Source organism: Perna viridis, chromosome 4 (genome assembly GCF_037379345.1).
Source record: "Perna viridis isolate PV_CMFRI_1.1 ecotype Kerala chromosome 4, ASM3737934v1, whole genome shotgun sequence".
Taxonomy (NCBI): domain Eukaryota; kingdom Metazoa; phylum Mollusca; class Bivalvia; order Mytilida; family Mytilidae; genus Perna; species Perna viridis.
In genome coordinates, this window is record NC_142448.1 from 15,451,181 (window position 1) to 15,466,091 (window position 14,911).

Below are 14,911 nucleotides of genomic sequence, written 5' to 3' on the forward strand. Positions count from 1 at the left end.
CAATTTACATGGGCAGTTGATGCCATGTGTGTCAATTATATAAATTTCTTATATAATACTTACAAAATGACTTTGGTTTTATTATTATTATTATTATGTTCTTTTTGTTTTGTTTTGCTTCTTATAATCCAGGTCTTTAAAGGATGATTGTCTTCAAAATACTAAACCACCAACCACATATAAATACTGAAAATTGTGTAATGTTATACATATGTTTCAAGTAATAACCCCATAGCCAAGTAATAACCCCAAGTAATAACCCCATAGCCAAGTGATAACCCCATAGCCAAGTAATAACCCCATAGCCAAGTGATAACCCCAAGTGATAACCCCATAGCCAAGTAATAACCCCATAGCCAAGTGATAACCCCATAGCCAAGTGATAACCCCATAGCCAAGTAATAACCCCAAGTAATAAACCCATAGCCAAGTAATAACCCCATAGCCAAGTGATAACCCCAAGTAATAATCCCATAGCCAAGTAATAACCCCAAGTAATAACCCCATAGCCAAGTAATAACCCCATAGCCAAGTGATAACCCCATAGCCAAGTAATAACCCCAAGTAATAAACCCATAGCCAAGTAATAACCCCATAGCCAAGTGATAACCCCAAGTAATAAACCCATAGCCAAGTGATAACCTCATAGCCAAGTAATAACCCCATAGCCAAGTAATAACCCCATAGCCTAGTAATAACCCCAAGTAATAACCCCATAGCCAAGTAATAACCCCATAGCCAAGTGATAACCCCATAGCCAAGTGATAACCCCATAGCCAAGTGATAACCCCATAGCCAAGTGATAACCCCAAGTGATAACCCCATAGCCAAGTGATAACCCCATAGCCAAGTGATAACCCCATAGCCAAGTGATAACCCCATAGCCAAGTAATAACCCCATAGCCAAGTGATAACCCCATAGCCAAGTAATAACCCCAAGTAATAAACCCATAGCCAAGTAATAACCCCATAGCCAAGTGATAACCCCAAGTAATAATCCCATAGCCAAGTAATAACCCCAAGTAATAACCCCATAGCCAAGTAATAACCCCATAGCCAAGTGATAACCCCATAGCCAAGTAATAACCCCAAGTAATAAACCCATAGCCAAGTAATAACCCCATAGCCAAGTGATAACCCCAAGTAATAAACCCATAGCCAAGTGATAACCTCATAGCCAAGTAATAACCCCATAGCCAAGTAATAACCCCATAGCCTAGTAATAACCCCAAGTAATAACCCCATAGCCAAGTAATAACCCCATAGCCAAGTGATAACCCCATAGCCAAGTAATAACCCCATAGCCAAGTAATAACCCCAAGTGATAACCCCATAGCCAAGTGATAACCCAAGTAATAACCCCATAGCCTAGTAATAACCCCAAGTAATAACCCCATAGCCAAGTGATAACCCCATAGCCAAGTAATAACCCCATAGCCAAGTGATAACCCCATAGCCAAGTAATAACCCCAAGTAATAAACCCATAGCCAAGTAATAACCCCATAGCCAAGTGATAACCCCAAGTAATAAACCCATAGCCAAGTGATAACCTCATAGCCAAGTAATAACCCCATAGCCAAGTAATAACCCCATAGCCTAGTAATAACCCCAAGTAATAACCCCATAGCCAAGTAATAACCCCATAGCCAAGTGATAACCCCATAGCCAAGTAATAACCCCATAGCCAAGTAATAACCCCAAGTGATAACCCCATAGCCAAGTGATAACCCAAGTAATAACCCCATAGCCTAGTAATAACCCCAAGTAATAACCCCATAGCCAAGTGATAACCCCATAGCCAAGTAATAACCCCATAGCCAAGTGATAACCCCATAGCCAAGTAATAACCCCAAGTGATAACCCCATAGCCAAGTGATAACCCCAAGTAATAACCCCATAGCCTAGTAATAACCCCAAGTAATAACCCCATAGCCAAGTGATAACCCCATAGCCAAGTAATAACCCCATAGCCAAGTAATAACCCCATAGCCTAGTAATAACCCCATAGCCAAGTAATAACCCCAAGTGATAACCCCATAGCCAAGTGATAACCCCAAGTAATAACCCCATAGCCTAGTAATAACCCCAAGTAATAACCCCATAGCCAAGTAATAACCCCATAGCCAAGTGATAACCCCATAGCCAAGTAATAACCCCATAGCCAAGTAATAACCCCATAGCCTAGTAATAACCCCATAGCCTAGTAATAACCCCAAGTAATAACCCCATAGCCAAGTGATAACCTCATAGCCAAGTAATAACCCCATAGCCAAGTAATAACCCCATAGCCTAGTAATAACCCCATAGCCTAGTAATAACCCCATAGCCAAGTGATAACCCCAAGTAATAACCCCATAGCCAAGGGAATATAAATATCTATATCCAAATCTAAATTGTGCACAAAAAATAAAATATACAATTTTTGGGCCAAAATCCACTCAAAGGTACTTAAAACTATAACAAAACAAAACCAAAATAGGAAATAGAAAGCCAAACTCCAGCATCGAAGTAACTGTCAAAGTAATTTAAGGATTCAGGAGTTTAAAAACATCACAGCCAATCAATCTGAAACAATAATTTGACCATAAACACATTTGATTTCTTTGTATGTGAAGCAGAATAAAATCAGTATCTTCTTTGTTAAGATATAACATGTTTCATGTGTTAGAAGTATATTTGCAAAATTATAACTAAATGACATATTGTTAATATCATATTACTTTAAATTCAACATCTTTGGAGCATAGAACATTGCATTGGATACCTGTCTAGCATCGGTTACAAAATATATAATTCAGCGATTACACATTGTATGTTCAACAGTTAACTGTCTTTTCCATATTCTTTAGACCACCAGTATGATCGGATTAAAACAATCCTTTATTCTCTCTGTAGCATATGAGAGACTGAAATACAGGTTGACAAAGGCTGATGCAGTTACCAGTTGGAATCTTAATTTCAAACAGGGAAGTTAAATTACATTTTTGTCCAAATCGATTGTTGAATTGACTCTTGCTGAGAGTTAAAATTTCTTATTCTTCCTTTTTCAGAGTCTACCTTGATTTTATGATAAAATTTATTGGAATCTTTTGTATTTGTCGTCCCCTCTCTGTGATCGCATTCACGTGCTATTAATGTCTATATTCATACTACATTGAGGACTTAACTGGTTTGTAATAAGATGTATGAAAAATTAATATTCTAATGGGATTTGAATATAAAACGAATATGTCGCTGTATACGATAAAACTCTCTCAGGTCCAAAGTCAATTATCTCAACATAATTAAGAATATGTTGATGTCTTAGAAAATTCAAAAACAAAACTAAACACATTTTTTTTCTTTTTTTAGATTAGATCACGCATGTATTATGTATAAATTTCTTTCTAGAAAGTATGAAGTTCAAAAGCTCATGAGACTGTAGAATTGAGTCCAGTTTTGCTTAAAAGAAGAACAATAAAAAGTGATGGAATTATTATTGATGAAAGAGAATTATTAGTGGGATTTTATATATCAGAAAAGTGTAAAACGCACAGAAATGCCATTAGACATGAATTTATAATAATCATTATTATTTCGTTCTATTTCTATTTACTAATTTCGATTTGTCATCATTAGAAATATTACCATAAATCCATATGATTGGTATGCACTTCGTTACATCTATTGAAACAACAGTAGTAAACCATTTAATAACATGCAGATATTCATTTGTTCCAATATATCATATTCCTCTGCTATTTCTGAATCTTCCATACTTCACTTTACATTTTTTTAAATGTATTCTTAATCTCTTTAGATCAATGATTTGATAGGGGATAACATTTTCTATTAGTACACAATGCTAAACTTTATTTAAGTCGGATCTTTAGACTGGGGGTATCAACTTCTGTGGTCAAAATTCCTAGGCCGCTTACACTATCTTGCCAATTGATATGATAGTAATTTTGTTCCTATAAGACTATTTGTGAATAACTGGAGATTTAGTGGGCAGTTCGGTTGGTAATTTTAGTGTAGGGAAGATAATATAATCTACCAACTAATCCCCAAAAAATATTCATCTAATATGTAGCACATACTTCTCTTGATATATTTTTTATTAATCCTTTTAAATATTTCAAAAGCGTTTCAGTGATTAAGTATCGTTCTGTTAAGACGAGTATTTTTTTAAAAGAATTTCATGATCTTAAATCTGGTCTGATCTTAAATGTTTGTGTAAAAACAATAATAGTCGTAAATGTAATGCATAGCAGTTGACTGTTTAAGGCTTTAAACTTTAAGGCTAAGAAACAGTTGAGGTTTGATTTTCTATTCATTGATTGCAAAAATAGATTCCTTTATCTGGTCGTAACTAGAACTTGAGTGGTAAATCTTTGTCATCGATGTTCTGTTGCCAAATAATTGAAACCTTGGAATATTCTTTTTTATTCAAGATGTTTAGGTTAATAATTGGATTTTTTATATAACATGTCGATACTGCATTTACTGTCAACCCATAAAGTATGTCAGCCAATTGTAAAATTATCAATATGAAAAATCCAAAGTAATTTTGCGACAATGGTCTTGTTGGGAAATATTTGAATAGTAGAAAATCCAAGACAGATGTCTTAATAGGTTGTTAATTGTCATGTATTACACAAATCGAGCCGTTTATTGAATTGTCCAATAAATATGATTTATTTAGAATAATACCTCGTTGTTCTTTCCTTCCCTAATGCCATAATCAATGTCTTCTGCACGACTTCTTTAAGATGCGATATCAAATTGTTTTCGTCTATTGATAACTATTTGAGGGTAATGATATTGTTATATCCCCTTGGCGGTCTCGTCTTTGACATCAGTTCTGGTCCAGTGAGTATAATTCCCATGTCGGACTTCCAAGTTATCTGTATGACTATTTCTTATCAATCTCACTATCATTGGTCAATGTTATAATTTGTTTTCTCGTTACTACTGCTTTTTAATCTTCTTATCCCAGACAAAATTAGACGTAAATTACTGGTTATCACTTCTACAGTAAGTCGTATATCAGTAACAATTGAGAAATAAATATGGACATTGTCCAATAACTGATTTCTTTCGTGTAACGTTTTACCAATATGTATTAACCTCAAATTTTCAATAAACAAACTCACTTTTTAAACCGAAAACATTTAAACAATTGTAAGTATTGACAATTCCATAAACTGCAGACGTTTTTTTCTTGGGGAGGGGGTTCGTACTTCAGTCTTTGACTCGTATGTTTATATTCTCATACATTAAATATTTTTTTGCTATGGAAATATATATTTTATCTTGTTAATATGTCATTTCATAATATTTTGTAAATCGGAGCCTTTTCGTACTATGTCGAAATTTACTATATAAAATGTGTTCAGAATACTTATATTGTGCAAGCAGGTTGATATTCAGTGTTTCGTAAGCGTTTTTACAGTCTTTACTCTTTACACGGTGAATAAGCTTTTGAGACAGTTCTTTGAATGTTACTTAAAAAGACTTAGGCTAACTTTCCACCAGGTTTATTCTTACAGAATTTTTACATAGGTATAATTTCATGATGTTGTGTTAAATCTAAGTATTTTGATTGTTTTATTATATTTGCAATCATAGTTTTACTAGAAAAACAAGATGATGTTTATGATGAAGTATAATGTAGCCAATGCAAACAGTAATGTTATAAAGTATGAACATTGATTAAAGGACAAGTGTTAAAAAACGTAACATATCAAGCATTTTCCTCTTTGTGTTTTTACATGAATCAATAATTTTTACGTAATAATTTGAGATCCCTGAATATATCATATAGGCGTTAGGAGATACAATCCTTCATTTTTGGGGTTAAATGATTTAAATGTTTTTATTTCTAAACGTTTTTTTATATGTCCAGACATATATCGCAAATAAATTAAAAATCAAGGCACCGCGATAAAATTACTAATACTGTATGAAGACTCCACAAAAAGAAGGAAAGACAAGGCATACTAGTTAAGTCGCCGACCACGAAGTGGCAGTGACTTATTGTTTTTATTTTGTTTCTTCTTCTTATTATTATTATTATGAAGTCGCCAAAACGAAGTTTTGCGAATTATTGTTTTTGCTCTGTTTCTTCTTCTTCTTCTTCTTCTTCTTCTTCTTATTATTATTATTATTATTATTATTATTATTATTATACTTCTTCTTCTGAACGTAAAGATGTCCGGACGTTTACTCAGAGACCGTTTATTTGATTCATACCAAACTTGGCTCAAAAATCAAGCATGCTCATGGAGTTTGCATGCAACTTTCGGAATTTCAAAATGGCCGCCAAAACAAAACTAGGAAAAAATGAAAAAAAAATCTATAAAATTAGTGGAACTCATTAGATGTATGAAAATAAATCAAAATGCTGTTTCTGACTTGTCAACATCATAGGCGGAAAAAAAATGGCCGCCAAAATCTGCAAAATTTCAACATTTTTGGATTTCTAGGGTAAACATTACATCCTGCATTCAATGGCGGCTTCAGAATTTGTCAAAAAGCCGCCATTTTTTTTTAAAATGGCCGCCAAAATAGGCGAAATGTCAACATCGTGGGATTTCAATGAAATTTGATTTCTAGAGTAAACATTGCATCCTGAATTCAATGGCGGCTTCAGAATTTGACTAAATTCGAATATTTGCCGGTTTTGGCGACTCTTGTGTTTTCCTTGCAAACACAGTATCACTTGTTATTAAGTCGCCGACCACGAAGTGGTGGTGACTTATTGTTTTTACTGTGTTTCTTCTTCTTCTTCTTCTTCTTCTTCTTCTTATTATTATTATTATTATTATTCTCCTGTCATAAAAATTGTTGAAAGTGTCCGCCCTTTTTCTCAAAAGTGGTTGGTCCGATTGAGATGAAACTTTTCAAGATGTTAGAACTACTCTTCGAAGGATGCAGAACCTCAAAAAAAAATTCCAGCTGCCGCCATTTTTTTACAACGGAAATTGGAACATCATATATCTCAAAAACCGCTGATCAGAATTTGACGAAACTTGGTGTATACATTAAGCTCAATAGTACAAATAAAATCACGAAGAAAAAACCGCGTGCGTCCCGGCCGCCATTTTCAAAATGGCCGCCAACGCGGTCGAAAATTTAAATTTGATGAAAATTTATATCTAGGTTGTTTTAGTCGTCCCGATTAATAATCTGCGGCTCAATTCGAAATTTGAACTACGTATCGACCAGCATTCTCAAAATGGCCGCCACCGCGGTCGAAAATTCATACTTTTTCGGTTTCGTTGACATTTGATATCCACGTTCTTTACGCTGCCTCGATTAATAATAAGCAGTTCAATTGACAATATGTTTCTCAAAAGACCCATCAGGAAACGGGAGGCGATTTCTACACGTTTCGTGGTAACGTAAATTTTAGTTATAGAATACTTTTGTCAAATTTGTCCTTCTGCTGCGGTTCACGGTTATGTAAGCGTTTCTTCTTTTCCACACTGAGATTGAATAATTGATTAATGTTTGAGGTCTTATCGCGGATCACACATTTTGGACTAAAGCTATCGTCATGATTGATGAATAATGACCATTGAAAAAGAATTGTTTACAAACATTAAACAATCATTTTTGAGACTATTTACAAGTGCAGGTGAAGACGTTCTGTTTTTTTTCCTTTTTTTTCTTTTTGCTTATATCTTTTAAGACACATTAATGTTTATTAACCGTCAAATATTTCATCCTCTTAAAACGTTTTTGAAATAACTCTTTCGGTTTCCAAATGGTACACGTCATACTTTTGTCTTGTCAAAAACGGATATTTGATGCGAATCATTAGGTTTTATGAAACGTTTTTCACACATTTGAATGTATAGTATAAATTATATATGTGATGTCGTTTGTTGGTGATTTTATTTTTAATTTAAAAACAACGATATTACAGCGATATATTTTTGTTCTATTGACAAACGTTTATTTGTTTTTAAACATGATTTCTGGGTTATATAGCGTTCAAAACATCGTTGGCAAATCATGCAACTGTAAAGATGTGCCATTGTAGGGGGGTTAGTTTTTAATGTATTTTTTGTATGATCTGGTAGAATATTGACATCTTCCTCAAATGGGAGAACATGCTTTTGACAAAAGTTTTATCACTACAATTGACATTAACAAACCCGGACTGTGCACGTATAAATGGTTAGTTATTACAAATAGTTGATAATATCTTTATAAATATATAATGTGTTCTGTTTATCACAGATTTATTTTACGTCCTTTACATCCAACAACTGTACGCCTGTCATGAAAATTTAACCAGATCTTGGTTTTCAAAATGTTACGCTAAAATGTCTTTGTTCATTCGGTTTTTTTTTTTTTTTTGGTTTTTTTTATTTTTTATTTATTTATTTATTTATTTATTTTTATTTTTATTTTATTTTATTTTTTTTTGTGTTAATTTAATAAAGTTTTGTTTTTATGTATTGATACAATAATGTAAAAGTTGGACAAGCCAAAGAACTTTGCTGCTCTAAAATAAACATGGACATAATCAGGTTAAATCTTTAGAACCATTCATTGCAAAAAAGAATGCTTGATAGGAGAATGATGAGTTTTGAAATCTGAAATTGCTGAACTTGTTACCACTTGTCCTATATGCCCTTAAGCTGTAGATAATCTACTGCTGGTTTTCGAATGACACCAGTTGAATTCTAAAGTCAGTGTGGATCGATCTAAATAGGACACGAAGATCAGCTGCTAAATTTGCTCTATTATTTTGCTATAACAGGTAGATGGTATCTCGACTTGAAGTTAATCAATCACTTTTCTGGCCAGTTTATACTGTAATAGAAGAGGTCAAGCAAAGGGTTAATAGTGATGAACTAGAACTAGACGAAACACACGACTCTTTTGTGAACACGGGTAATTCACATAAATCTCATCGGAGTCGGGACCTAATTTCCGATGTTGCTGATATCGGGTGACCTGTCATCCTATTTTCCATGCGTGTCAATTGTAACTAGTGGTGTAAACGTTATTATTTGCATAACATTTGTAATATTAGTTACTTAAAGTGTTTTTCGTGTCGACATCAATTTTAGTCGAGATGTTGGCGTGCTTTGATAAATCGTTAGCAATGAACAAAACCAAATATACTGGCAATTAAGAATTTACGATCAGATAAAACCAAAGATTGCAAGTCAATTCTGTCATACAAAAATATTATGCTGTAATAAGATGTATAATAAAAGTACATGAAAAACACTCTGTTTTAAAACGAATGAAATAGTCAACTAGGGTGCTGAATGATTGCTTTTTTGCGTTGCATTCTCGTTAATATAAATCTATTTCCGGACAGCTCTCTCTTATCAGCTCAACTATCTGTTTTGTCCTTTAACAGTCTTGCTATCTTCTATCATGTTTTGTTTTGGTTTTTACCGATCGAATCCTTGAACATTTTTCACTAATCATGTGGGAATATGTTAATATGACTATAAATTAAGGAATTACTCTAATTATATATTATCATTTTGAGGGTGAATTATGGATGTGATTATTTGAAACTTTTCATTTGTGGAAATGCATTGCTTTTCTTGCTTTTTTTCTTTTTTCATTTTTTTAAGTTTATCACCAAATCAGCGACTAAATTTCTCTATAAAATACTGTATTTATAAATATAACATGTGAAGAACATGCAATTGGTCTTTCAATGAAAGAAACAAGTATTTTAACCTGGCTAAAAAGAGTTTGTCTATACTTGAAGATTCGTTTTTATCCTATGTCACCGTTTAGCGTGTATTTCATGCATGGTATTTACTCTTTTGAATTCTATATAAATACAATTTTCGTTTTTGCTTTTTTTTATTTAATTTGTTTCATTTGACCATATTTTTTTATAGTTAAAAGAATGATTGTCTAGACCTTCAAATTAATTTTCAGCTTTATGCCTAATGATCACCAATTATTGTGGAGAAGGACTTCCTTGGGTTAAATTGATCAAAGCATCGCACTTAATCTTCTACCATGTTCCATGTTCACCATTCTTTAATTTGTATCACATAAATGTTGGATGAATCGATGTTTAATCCACTCTCTTTATTTGTCAAATTGATATCACACCTGTCCATCAGAACGCGCCTTAAAATCTTAATGCAAAGATCGAATGGAATTGATGTCATTCTACTGCGGGCGAATGGCAACTTCTTTTAGTAAAACACAAGGTGGTAGATTGAGAGAAGTTGGGTTATGCTCCATTAGTCAGAAAAGTGGGAACGTAAATGGAAATGGGAATGAAACAAACGAATTCTCCGACAATTTGAACTGATAAATCACTCAGTGGCATGTCGTTAGAGCTCAATATCCATTATTTTGACGTTTGCTACATTTAGATATACACTGATTGGGATAATATTGATTTTTCTTTAAGTTTTCCTGATAAAAACCATAATCCAAGGGTGGTTTTGTAGAAATTAATTGACATGGGACTTTGATATTTTATACCACAAATTAGGAAATGTCTAAAATGAAATCGAAATATTAATTTTTATATCTATCAAGATTGTACCATTCAATTTTTGTATTTTAAATGGTTCTAAATTCGTTTACTTTGTGATGGAATTTTATGTTTTCTTTTGATATTTTATAAAGAAGAACCTTAGCTTGTTTGATCACTAATATTTTATTTTTAATGTGACACATATGATTCAGTCTTTAATGGATGGTCCTGTGTGAAAAAATATAAAACCAGCAAAACCTGCTTGCATATAGCATAAAGTAAATAAAATACAACAGCAAGTCTGAAGAAAAAAAAAGATGTAATTTACCTCCCTCTGTGACCTTTTCAGCAGGAGCCAGAATAAAGAAAATCATGAACATTAGAATCATCAGACAACGACTTTATTAAATTTTGTTTTCTTATTGTGTATTTACATCAAATAGAAAATCCTGATTCTTTTGATAAACCCTAATATTTTCCAATATTTTCGAAACTGCATATCAATTTTCAATTAACATTACAATTATATGTACACACATAATTTATCTTTTATCAGTTATTTTCCGTGCTATCTTCGTTAACAAATTTTATTTTTATGGATTTGTCGTCCAGTTATCATTTATCTACTTTGTACTGTGGCGATGAATTCATTTGTATGAAGCTGTAATTCATTTACTTATCTGATTGAATAGGCACAAAATACCCTATCTAAGCAAGCCATTAGCGCGAGACTCTGATATGCAATCTGATGACAGCAAATATTGTCATATTTTCAATGAATTAGGTGAACGGCAAGGTGCACTCGATTGATTATTTAACGAAGTGTACTGAATCGGTAGAGTGATGTACTTAGTATAATTTGTTCCGTATCCTCCTTCCTCCATACTAAAGCTCTCTATCTGTTTAACCTGTATTCAGTCAATCTTTTAAAGTTCGCAACGGTTTGATCAAATATCAAAATTAAATCATTATTGTTGCATGATTTCTTTGTAATATAGATGTAAATAAGGTCGTATGAATTTGATATGAATTACATAGATCAAAATATAAAGTATTTGATTTGTCAGAAAAAAAAACACGGCATAAACATTGCCCGTTTCATCTATTTACCCCACATTTTTGTTAATAATTGAATTCTATGATAACTTGGAATATGGATGTGGTAGTATATTCCTTATCTAGGTATACATGACGAGTGAGACCTCACAGAACACTTTAGATCTTTTATTGTATTATTTAAATGCAGTGTAAAATGGTGATATTTCGAAAGACAGTTATATTACTAGCGTAAACTAAATACTTTATAAATAGTCTCCTCCGAATAATACAATACAGTGCTGGTAATGCTATCATCAACTCTAGTGAATAAATAATATCTATATGGCATTCAGGTTAGTGTTAATGAGTGCACTTGGTTTTTAAAATGACCAGCCTTCTTCAAAATATTAGGAAAACATTTTAATATTTAGTAGTTAATAGATATTTGGAAAAATGATGAAATGTGGAAAAGTCAGTTGTGTTACAAAGTATCTTTAATTACTTTAGATTGGGTAACTCGTATTTGCATGATCACAGTATGATTGCTCCTTATATGAACCAGGACATGGTAATTGTTATACCGTCTATAAACCATGTGTGTCATAGATTATTAATTGATATTTTCCTATATTCCTTTTGATTACATTTTTTTTTCTTTGTCATGCTCTTTTGTCTAAGTATTGTTAGTTGTCTCTTAGTCATGTTAGAAGCGCCTAATTCCTACAAATAAACTTTGAAGGACTTTCCATTACCCGTGTTAATATCTGTAACGGATTTCTTGTAATTTGTAGATAAAAATGACTAACAAAGAGTTTCAGTAATGGCAAAATTTTTAAAGGGCAAGGTTGGATGTAATCCTCTGAGCCCTGATAGCGTCTTGTAATTCATATTTAAAATGAAAAAGCAGAAAAATGTAGTTATAATGATTTATTTATCAATATGAATTTTATTCTTGTTATAATGTTGAATTAATAGACCCAACGGTATTTAATCTTATCTGAATTACCCAGGGTATTTCATATTTTTATAATATTTTATCTACTTAAAAGACTCCACCATACTCCATGGGAATTTTGGAGTCTGACTTATCATTATATTTTCGAATATCACTGATTGACCGTTGATTTCTCGCATCTGTGACGCAATAATTTTTGTCTCCCAACTGAGAGTTTATTCAGGGGCCATAACCTTTTCATTTTTTAATCAATTTTATTGTTACATCATCGCCATCAACTCCGATGTTCGACGTGTGCTTTCTCTTTTGATGTCACTAGATAATGAATATAACATGTACGTTATCTAGGCATAAGCAGAGGTAAAACTGTACCTCCTAGGAGTTCGTACCCTCTGTAATGACAACCATATTTCTAACTGCAAGGGAAAAAGGCACATACTTCATATACAAATGAATATTCCATCCAACATGCCATATGCATCCGGAAATATAAAAAATTAATGAACTTTATCAGCAGATATGTACGTCTAGATATCATCTAAATGTACGAAGCTTTCTAATTTATATTGGCCTTTCTGAGACGATGAATTAAGATCTTTGCGTATCCTTTTCCCTACAAACAGTCATTATACACGTGTATTAGTGTTTAAATCACGTCAAAGTTTTATAATGTGTATTTAATTTGTAAAATATGTTAATTTACTTTGATCTTCCTTTTTTCTGTGACACAATGTGTAGGTTTATTTAGTCGGGATTTCCTCAGATATTTTTTAATAATAAAAAAAAATTATTTTGAAAAAAAAAATTACTAAACCTCGGATTTTACATGTTTAAAATGTATTGTTATAATAATCCCTTTAATTTTCATTTGTTTTCAAACATGCCACCACTGACCATTATTACTAATATCAACGGGACCTAATCTGACATTCATTTAAGTTGTAAAATCGACAACCAAGGCAGTAACTTTTTAATACTAGATGGTAAAGTATGACAAAAAGTATAGACTTATTATAAACTGACACATTTTTGCCAAAATCTTCCGTTTGAATATCAATATAATAGTTCTTGATTTAAGAACCTGGTTGCAAATTAGGGTGTCTTATTGGTAAGCACATGCATTTATGCGGAGTCTACTGAAATAAGACAACATATGTATATATAAATGTACTTAATAAAATTTGATTCTCAATTATAATGTACGATCCTAGAGTTTTGTTTCAATTAAAACACAATTTCTGAATGATTAGTGAGAGAAAACGTTAGACATACAAATTAATTAACTCGACAGTGAACGTTATTGAGTTGTACTGTGATTTGTGTGAGAACATTTCAACCTTAATAACAAACAAAAAATTGTCATAATTGATTACAGGTGATAACATACTAAACCCTTTTAAACCCCTTTACCAAGCTTTTTTCATGTAATTGTTTGTAACTTTCACTATTTCGAACCTTACGACTTTTAATTTTGGCCGATTTAGGTCAGAAAATGTATAAAATTTAATCTTCGACATCTAAAAATATTTTGCAAAAAATAGATTTCGCATACATTACTAAATAAAAGATGAGTAAAATTTATAATCGAAATTTGAATGTTTATTCTTTTGATTAAAATTTTACTATTATTATTTATGTCTTTCAGTGATGTAAAAGAAGTTTTCTTTTGATATCGAGCATTTTATTTTCTCTTTTAATCCTGCTCGTTTTTAAACACTAAAAAGGTACTTTACTGGCTTTAATGTAGACAAATGTTAATTTCAATACAACATCATAAAGTAAAAAAAAAACACTTTAGCCCTTATCGTTGTGCTGATTCACAAGAGGCGACTTTAGATTCTGTGAATGGTTAAGTTATATTGAAAGTCAAATAAATTACTCTATAATGGAAACTAGAGGTGTTGATCGTTTCGATAAGTTGTTTTTATGTTTGTCAGCGGGTAGCAATGAGACACGTCACTCAACCGGAACCATTGCTTCCTAGACACAAAAATCTGCTAAAAAAATGCGGCGCCAATGACTTGAAAAAAATATTAATTAATGAATATTTCATTGTGGAGAAAATTAGTTTTTAGTAAGAATATGTAGTAATATAACAGTCCTGAATAGTTAAGGATTAAAGTTTAAGTAACAACATGGGCTGGAGTATTTTACAGATATTCTCAGCAACGATATCACGTTGCGAACCGTACTAAATAACATTACGTATAAGAACAGATTTTGTTCAAACCAAACTGGCACTTATTAAAGTTAGATTTCCATTTACCAAAACATTGACATGCTATTTGCCTGTATGAAAAGATACAACATTTAAAAAGCTGTTATTCATAGTAAGTCTCTTACTTTTCAAAACATATGTACTGCAACAGAAGTGACTGTAGAGCTCTAATCAATAATAGGTCATATTTCTTTTGAATCGAAGTGTTTTCATTTCATGCTATTTTGGTATTCAGTA